Here is a 10085-nt window from a genome sequence, read left to right as displayed (position 1 = left end):
ATTATGTGTGTTTGCACTTGCAGTACTAAATACCCTTTCAAAATTCATCTCAAAGCTTCCCCTTCATAGGGAGATGGTAAGTGCTAGGCAAATGTTTCAGCATATACGTTTATTGGATCATCTTAAAAGTTTTTGATGATAAATACTAATGAAGCAATGAAAAAACATAAGAAAATTTGGAACTACTCTTATATGCGCCGTCAGGTCGCCAAATGTGGCGAAAAATTTCTCGCCATGCTGGCACATTACTATCCAAATTTTTTGTCTACATTTCGAACTTTATGCGTAAAATGTCTCCAAAAAGCCGGTTTTCGCATGAAAAAAATCCAAAACAAAAAATTTAGAGAGCAAAAACGTAGTTTCTAACCAGAAATATTTTATATGAATCCATGTACACAGCGATATGTTTTAACTTAAAAAAAAAAATCTACGTATTGCACAGTCTAGCGAGCAAAGGAATCTACAAACTACGCACACCTCGCTTTAATAATTTAACATAACAACAATAAATTTCAAAGAATACCATGTACACAGCATTCTGTTTAAACTTGAAAAAACATCTACGAAATGCACAATCGAGAATAAATTACAAATAATTAAAAAAACAACAGAAATTCATAGTAAAAAAACAATGAACATAACATTCTACAAAATAAAAACAATAAAATAAAATGCACTTACCATAATCAGTACTTTTTCGGACAGCAGAACGTAGCTTTAACATGCCGCCACATGCTCTCTATATGACAGCCACAAACGTCCTCCACGGCATCAGGACGTAGTGATGCCGTGGAGGACGTCGCTATCCACAAAATTGATGCTATGGTTCACAAATAAATGTTCAAAACCTTCTTCTCCTAAATCCTTGTAAGATTTCCAGCCATCCAAAAAAATAGTTTACAAGGCTCAATCCCCTCTTTAATACACTGCATCAGCGTTTCCTTACTTCTGTCATGCACAGCCACTAAAAATAAGCTCCCAGACCCTCTTACAACCACGTCTCTCATTGCAACATAGGCCATTTCAAAACATGCACGACACGAACCAACAAGCAATTAAACCACTCCAGCAAATGAGTTTTCAACTTCAAAAGGGTTTGTCACAATCGTGACAGAAACCAGTGCCGGACACATATCGCCACATTTAGTGATCTTAGGGTGCATATAAGAGTACAGCTGAAAGTTTCATTGAATTACATAAGTATCATTTTGTTCTATGACTTTTTGCTTTCCTTTTGGCTGCTGAGAAATTCCTTTCATAAAAATGTTATTAGGTTCTTCATAAAGAAGTTACTGAGGCCCTGCTTGACAATCTCTCGGAGACTTTCAAAGAGACAGAAATGTGAGGGGGGTCAAGGTCTGGTGAACATTAAGGATGACACAAAACATCTCAGCCATGCTGAATAGGTCTTTGCCTGATACTCTTTAAAGTGTAGGTCCGAGCATTGTCATGGTAAAAGATAACACCTCGACTATTGGTCAGTTCTGAGCACTTAGCTTCGGTTTCTGCTTTTAGTGAAAAAGTATATTGCCTGACTTGGTAGCAATAATTTATGTTACACAATTTCTTTGTTGTCCCACCATACACAAAGCATTACTTTTTTGGGATGCTATCCTCTACAAAAGGAGGTTCATTTAGTGTATCCTGTAATCTTTTTTTGTAACATTATTGCATAGCATCCACTTTATGTCTCCAGTAATGAGCCATTTAAAAAAATGAGCTTCTTTATTTATTTTTGGCAAGAAGTCGCATGTGGAAACTGAAGCAAGCATATTCTGCTCTGTTAAAAGTATGGGGTACCCATACGTCATAGCAAGTTACCTACCTAGTCGCCTTCTAATGACATACAGTGCATTTGAAATATTAGGTTTGCCTGATACTTCTTGCTCTGTTTAATGTGGATTTTCAATGATAACTTTTAATAGAACCTTGTTTATGGAGGATGGCCATCCATAATCTTCGAGGCTGAAATTTCTAGCTTAAACTTCTTGAATCACATTTGAATTATGTCATCAGAAACAGTATTTTGTCTACATACAGCACAAATTTTATGAACTGTGTGACTACCATTTTTAACATTTTGCATATTAGCGGAACCACCTTTTGTGCAATGCGAGTTTTTACAGATGAAAAAATAAAAGGTTTTGTTGGACCATGTGTGTCCAAATCACGAAAATCACCAACCTTTCATGACTTTTTGTTAAAGAAAGGTTGCCAAATAATAATTCGTGTTTTATATGTGTTCTCAGGTTAGATTGTCACGAGTATGGCAGGATCAAGCTGTTGCGTTGCCGGCTTCCGTTCGCAAAAATATTCTGGGCTGCCAACTTTATTTTTGCACAAGGTCAAGTAAAAACAAACCACATAAAAAATCTAGATATTTTTTACTTCTGACTCTTTTTCTTTTTTGTTTATTTGTTCGTTCAGTTAAGCCAAATGTCTTGGTTCAATTAATTATGAAGCTTTTACAATATTTCACACTGCACAGTTTGTAGTAAGTCATTGCCATTGATCAGGTCTTGAGGGTATCTCAAATCGGACTTTTTTTATTTAACAATTTGAAGCTTGAATCAAATAAATATTTATAATGTTTTTATGAAAATGTTTTTATCAACTTTTGTAATAAGCAATATTTTAAATTATTAAAATATTTTACAATTCATGACATGATCAGGTGCAATGTGCATGAAAAGCCAGAGCCCCAAAACATACTCAGTTTTGTAGATAATAATAAAATATTTTGTTATATGCTAACAAAAATGTGATATAGTATTAAAAAGTCACAGAAAACTTACTTGTCAAATAGCAACATAATAGGTTACAGGGAGCCTATGGGGCATTTCATATGTTAACTGGAAATGAAGAAATATATTCACTGACTGACCTTATGACTGTAAGTGGCACTAGAAGAGGGGCAGCTAATTGGCTGGAGAGAAGGAGGCAGAGCAAACAAAAGTGCTCGATGTGTGCCTAGCAGATCAAATGCGACTGGCAGAGTTTTTAATTAGTAGGGAGAAAATCATTTTAACAGCACACATGCTTTGAGTATTATATTTCTCATTTCTAAACCTTTGTAAAGAAAAGAAAAATTTGCTGGGGGTTTCGATATCTATATTTTGGACTTCGTACAGTAATTATTACTTTTTATGTTTAGAAGAGTCACCAGTATAGGTCACTGGTCATTAAATTAATTCAGTCTTACCAGTGACCCTACCAAAGCTAAATTCTGGAACAACTGTTTTACAGAATCTGGAAGATGTATTCATTTATGACATGGTCATTAGGGATTTATTGTGCCTGCTGCTCTCTCAAGGTCACCATTTGGATCTCTCATGAAATCCAAGGGAGCAATTAACTATCCAGATTTTTTTTCTTTTTTTTTTTTTCTAAAAACCACCTATGAAGATGAAGCACAATGCTAACTTCACCTAGAAAAGTGCTTTACGAGTGCTAGTTTGAATAGTAGGTTTCTATCTGCAGTTTTTTATGATGATGGGAGAGAAGTTCAACTGTATGTTTTATGTTTTTTAACCTCATGGAAGGAAGAAAGAAAAGATCACTAGGCCTTATTGGGAAAATTTAAGTTAAGATTACTTGAAAAGTTGCATTTAGTGAAATATTGAGAAATTGCATTGTGTGCTCTGATAGTGATTTAACATTTAATTTTACCTTCTTCATGCTATAAACATCTCTATGGCAAATAATCTTTGTCAATTATAATAATAATAATCTTTGTCAATAATCTTTGTCATCTTTAGAATTAAAAAAAAATTGTTGGTGAAATAACTAAGTTGTTCCTCTGATTTTTAATTAAGGACTGGTTCATAGTCCTGCTGTAGACATAAAGATGGGATAATGGTTAGAGATGGTGACTGCTGTCCCAGAGAGCCCAGGTTCAATTCTCAGAGAAGGCATGTGTGTCTGTAAGTGTTTTGCTGGCAAGGGGGAACTCAAAATATGCAGCTAGCTGACACCTTTTTGAGAGTTTAATGGTAGGAGAACAAGGTTTAGCAACCTTCGGTATTTCATCAGCAGTTAGGCATTGTGATATCTAATATGCCTACTTGAATATTTGCCTTGTTTTAACCTGTCGACCTCTGAGTCCAGTTACTGTAATGATTAGTGATACATATTGATGGGTCTGTCTTTAAATCCTAGAGAAAGCATGGATGTATATAAGCATATAGTGTCTGCAGCAAGCGACACTGAAAATATACAGCAAACCTGAAGTCCTTTCAAGAGATTGGTGATAGAGGGAGAAGGGTGCGAGTCTCTTGTACCACCACACCTCTCAAAATTGAGACAGAAAGCCAGGTTGGAGGTATACTTGCGAGAATGTACAGGTTCCAGTCATCATGTAGTATGTAATCTACTGCTTTTAGTTAGTTATTTATTTCTTAGACTAAAACATTCTTTTTAAATTTGAGCATGCAAAATAAAGGTGAGAAGACAGCAAATTTTAGGATCACCCTCTAAAAATAAACAGCTAAGTAATTAGATCACATATTACATGATTACCCAGGTGCTGGCCTTTCTTCAACCTGGCTCTGTTGACACAAACATATTCATGATGTAAAAACTTCACAAAATATGATTATTTATTCTGTCCTGTTTAAAAACCAAAGTCTAGATGGTAACCAAACAAGATAGTTCCAAATTGAAATAGATACTATTTCTCCACTGGGAACCATTTTCTACATTTAGTTAGTAGGTAACTTGTATATTCATGAGTTTTTGGACATAGAATTGAATACCATTTAATGAAAGGCATAATAATCAGATTTATTTTTATTTATTTATTTATTTATTATTTTCTTAAGTGCAGCAATAGAGTTATCACTTTAAAGTAATGTGATATAACTAAAATAACTGCTTTTTATGATCTTCATACATTTTAATTATTTGGGACGCATGCATTATATTTGTTATGATTTCAGTTTTTCTAAGTATATCTTTGTCTTTGCATATGTTAGAATTTACAGAAATCTATATTTTGACATTTACATTTTCGATAGGCTTTATCATGGCAGATGTTGATGATTGGGGTCTTTCTTCTCATATACAAGATAAAGGAATTTCGAAATTAGTTGACAATTTAAATTTAGACGATCCTATTCTACCACCTGTGCCACCTCCAATACCTCCTCCAAAGATTCCTGATGAAGCATCAAAAGACGATGATGAAAAAGATGATGAACCTGAATTAAATCCTGCTGAGATATCTCTGATGAAAAAACTTGCAAGATTTCATTTAATTGAAGTTTCTCATGATATAGATATCCAGAGAAATCCTAATTCATCTCTGTATTCTGTGAAATCTTTTGAAGAATTGAATCTGCGACCTGAACTTCTTAAAGGTGTGTGTGGTATGGGATTTAATTCACCCTCAAAAATACAAGAGGCTGCTCTTCCTACTCTTATTGCAGATCCTCGACAAAATATGATTGCTCAGTCTCAGAGTGGTACGCTTAAAACTGCTGCTTTTCTTTTGGCAAGTTTGAGCAGAGTGGACAGAAATTTGAAATATCCTCACATGCTTATTTTGTCCCCAACATATGAGTTAGCCATGCAGACAGGAAAAGTGACAAAACAAATGGCAAAATTTTGTCCTAACATTGAATTTTGTATTGCTGTTAGAGGTGAGGTTTTGCAAAGAGGAGAAAAAATTACTGCTCAGTTTATGATTGGAACTCCTGGTAAAGTTTATGATTGGGCAATGTGCTATAAGTGTTTTGATCTCAGGAAAATAAAAGAATTTGTTTTAGATGAAGCAGATGTCATGATCTCGACTCAAGGATATCAAGACCAGTCTATTCGCATCCGTAAGCAGCTACCGAAAGACTGTCAGATGCTGCTGTTCTCAGCTACTTATTCTGAAGAAGTCATGCAATTTGCAGAATTGATTGTTTCTGATCCTATTATAATTAAACTGAAAAGGGAAGAAGACAGTTTAGATAATATAGATCAGTATTACATAGTATGCAGAGATAAAGAAGAAAAATTTCAAGCTTTGTGTAACATATATGGTACTGTGTCAATAGGACAGGCTATTATATTTTGCCATACCAGGAAGACTGCATCTTGGTTAGTTGAATAGCCATTCTCAACAGATTTACAGAAGGAAAAGAAAAAGTAAGTAACAATTCTTGGTAAGATGCTCTGTAATTATAAAAGTAAAATTTATTTATGAAAGCAGTTTTTGCTTTTCAAAGAATAAAAATATTAATTTACCTTTAGTCAAACATGGTATTAATATTCGCATCATTCAAATGAGTAATTTTCTAAATTTTTGAAATTTCTGAATTTAAAGAAAAAGAGAAATGAATTATTGATATATATGTTGTTTAATTATTCTGTGTATGGTTAGTCATTTCTTGGATTTTTGTCATTATATTTCCCAATAAAAATATTTGCAAGTTATTGCGATAGAAATTTTTTAAAGTTAATTTTAATCACAAAATATAAATGGACAAAAAATATATGATAACTTGATTCAATACTGTAATTTATGTAGTTAAGACCACCCAGTAATGTCCAAAGTAAATGCCTCTGGCAGCATGAATGGCAGATGCTGTGGAAGTGACTCAGATATTGAATGTTTGATAAAGTGTGTGGAGTGATGTATTCTCCAGATATCTTTGGCAGTGTGAAAATTGCTCACATTTTGTGCAACATGACATTTGGTGTTTTTTTAGAGAATCCGGTTATTGAACTTGTAGTAATCTCAAACGTTTTTCGCACTTAGTGTGAGGACTTACCTGGAAGTAGTGTTCTTGGAGTGAGACTATTTGAAAGCAATTCTGATGGTATGACATGCTGTATTCAAGGCCAGAGCCAATGCAGCTATACCAGTAGCATTTTAGGAGACATGGGATGGCAAAAATCATATCTTCGATTGTGGCTGTGTTATCTTGTGGAAAGATTACATAGATAATTGTCAGCTTGCATGAATGTACTTGATTGTGAAGGATGGACACCAAATTAGTTTAAATTGCCATTTAGAGCTACTGTTAACGAAGAACACAGAAAATATATAAATCAAATATATTCAAAACAGTTTGTTCAGTTGCGGGCTGCCTCTACCCGAGTCTGGGTGCATTATGAATAAAGACAAAAAATTCTTAACCCCTTCGCGCCGACTGTCACGTATACGTGCCAGCAACGAACACACTTACCTAGCGGCCGACACGCAGGCGTGCCAGAGGATTGTTCCGTTCTCTACCGACTGTCACGTATTTGTGCCAGTACTTTGGAACGTTTTTCAAACTATAATTTCTGCCACAAGATGGCACTGTATGTCCATATGGTTTCAGATACATGTACATTAGACCTTCTACTCGAAATGAGAGAAGCATGACTCACATACACGTGATTTTGATTATATAAACAAACGGGGAAATAAATGTTTCCAAATGGTGTTCGCACGTGGTAGTTGTTTACCGTAAGTAGAGAAGTTTTATTTGCTCTAAAGCGTTGGGTATTTCGGTTTGCAGTTCAGTTTTTAGAAAGTAATTAGATCTTGTTAGACGTGAATTCTTTGTTTTTACCGTTGCAATGTCGAAGCCTCAAAAATGTTTAACAGAGCATGAAATAGCAAAAATGATGCAAAATATTTCAGATATTTATTCTGATATTCTGATATTGATTCTGAAAGATTAACTGAAAGACATTTTCCAAAACTTTGTTCAGAAGAGACTGATAAGAAAATGAGACGACGATGCTTCGTTTGTTCACATTCCCGGAAAAATCCTCCAAAACGGCAAATGAGTTATTACGAGTGCAAGGAATGTAACGTAGGACTGTGTGTAGATCCCTGTTTTGAAATTTTTCATACGAAAAGAGAATTTTAAGTAATATATTTAGTTTTCAGGTGTATAATGTTAAAATTCATAAAATGGTGAGTAATTAAAATAAAATGTGTAAAATATGCATTTAAACAAGAAATAAGGTAATTAAAGTATATATATATAAATGTCTATAAAGCATAAGCCGTTTAAATACTCTATAGAGCATTTTTAAACAATGCGTTGATACTTCGGAAATTTCATGGATTTAGGCTTACTAGCAAAAAACGCCCCCGGCCCTGGAGAGACGCTCGCGTAAGACACTGCCGGCCTCAGCGATAAGCGCGCGTTTTCGCTACCCGGCTCGAAGGGGTTAACAAGCCATTCTTTTTTTTCATCACAACATTCTCACTCTTCCGAGATCAGCTTTCGTTCCGTCTACAAGCAAAACATTCGAAAAACTCAGCATGCAGGCTGAGCAGTGCTTCGCGCCATTTATTACTTTAGTTCATTTCACAACATCCTCCCCCCCCTTTGAGACTCAGGTTGAGTCTCAAGCTCATAACAAACATTACTTAAAAGATCACAACATCCTCCCCCCCCTTTGAGACTCAGGTTAAGCTTCAAGCTCATAACAAACATTACTTAAAAGATCAAGTTTTTTTTGGAGCTTTCACATGTCGTCCAGAGGAGGAATATTGTTGCATCACCATTTTATCAGGTGCAATTCCCCTTTTTAACATACATCCAGCACTAGAATTAGATTCCTCTGCACCCAGTTTTTTATCAGGAATTATGTTTCTATCATTGGCCTGTATCTCCAGAGGAAAGATGCATTGTATTGGTCGTACAGCTGTTCCATGCCGGGTCTTGAGTTTAACCGTACAAATCTTTCCATCACGTCCAGGGATGAATTCTGTAATTCGGGCTAAGGACCAAAATAAACGTTTTCTGTTATCATTCTCCATCAGTACTATTTCTCCTACTACAGGTTCCCGAGATCGTTTTTCATTATGCTTTTGAACCAGTTGACTAAGGTATTCTTTTCTAAATCGTTGTCTCAGATCATTTAACCATTTAGTTCTATACTTTAATCTCTTATTAAGACTTGACGAATTTAATTCATCAAGATCTTCAACATTGGAATTTCTGTTCTCGATAAGAAACATGTCGGGGTTCAGAGGGACTAATTCCTGAAGACCACACCTCTCAAAATTGGGACATTCTTTGAGCCTTTAAAGCGATCAAATCCATCTTCAAAGTATATTCAAAAAGGTCAAAATCAAAAGTTCAATCGGAAAATTCCAATTCATAGCACCCGGTCCTGTTTGAGGTTACCACTATGTTGCGAAGAACACAAAAAATATATACAGTCAAAAGTCGTTAATCCGGACTCGTCGGGACTTCGGCGATTCCGGATTATCGATTTTTCCGGATTATAGATCATCAGTTTAAATCTCGTAAGATGGCATGCAGAAATTCCAAAATTAAAAATATGAAACCATAATTTATGAAATAAAGAACAATTATGATCTAAAGGGTATCAAAATTTGCAAAAAGAAAAAGCTTAATATTTATTTGTTTACTTTATTAAACATTTCTTTCAATGTAAGTTTTGCTTCGTTTCATGTGATAATACTTTCTCTTTAATTCTATTAAACAGACATAATTTCTTGTTCAGTTTCAAAGTTCCGCCGTTCAAGTCCTATAATTGCTGTGTCAAGAACACCGACTAATTTGTCAATGGAACTTTTTTTGTTTTCAATAACCTCTGTCACTTTTCTTCGCTATCGGAAGCGACTTGTTTTAAATCATATCAAAGACGGAGCATATCGAGATGAAATACTACATTTGGTAAGGAATTATAAGCCAAATAAAATAAAAACATCTGCGCTGAAGATAAGGATAGTGCTGACAAATCAACTTCCAATTCATTACGCGCCCCCCCGCGTGAAAATGATAAACAGATTTCGGATTTCAAAACATACTTTCGCTTTAGATCCTTTACATATTAACAAATATATATCGGAAATTGTATTTGATATAATCGAAAGTTTAAGCTTACTTTTATAAAATTGCTCTTACAGTCTGCAAAAAATAATAAGCCGGATGCAATTCGAAAATTAAGGAACAACGCAATCATCAACATTAACTGAAATAGATAATTATTTAGCTTATACGTCCATTATACATAAAATGCGCACGCGAAAACGTATTCTGCACTTGCGCACACTCATATGCGCAGTCGTAAAAGGTCTTACGCGCACGCGTGAACGCCTCTGCGCATGTGTCAACGCGGCG

The 10085-nt window shown here is 34.9% G+C and overlaps 1 pseudogene; it reads left to right on the top strand.

Annotated features, from left to right (window-relative positions):
- Positions 1 to 5023: 5023 nt before the first annotated feature.
- On the top strand, positions 5024 to 6097 carry LOC146997903 (ATP-dependent RNA helicase DDX19A pseudogene; annotated as a pseudogene).
- The last annotated feature ends 3988 nt before the right edge of the window (positions 6098 to 10085 follow it).

Source organism: Stegodyphus dumicola, chromosome 3 (genome assembly GCF_044657685.1).
Source record: "Stegodyphus dumicola isolate Sdum_Otavi_A_Nest chromosome 3, ASM4465768v1".
In the NCBI taxonomy this organism is placed as follows: domain Eukaryota; kingdom Metazoa; phylum Arthropoda; class Arachnida; order Araneae; family Eresidae; genus Stegodyphus; species Stegodyphus dumicola.
Note: the sequence above shows the minus strand (reverse complement) of the source record. Positions and strands in the feature narration are given on the sequence as shown.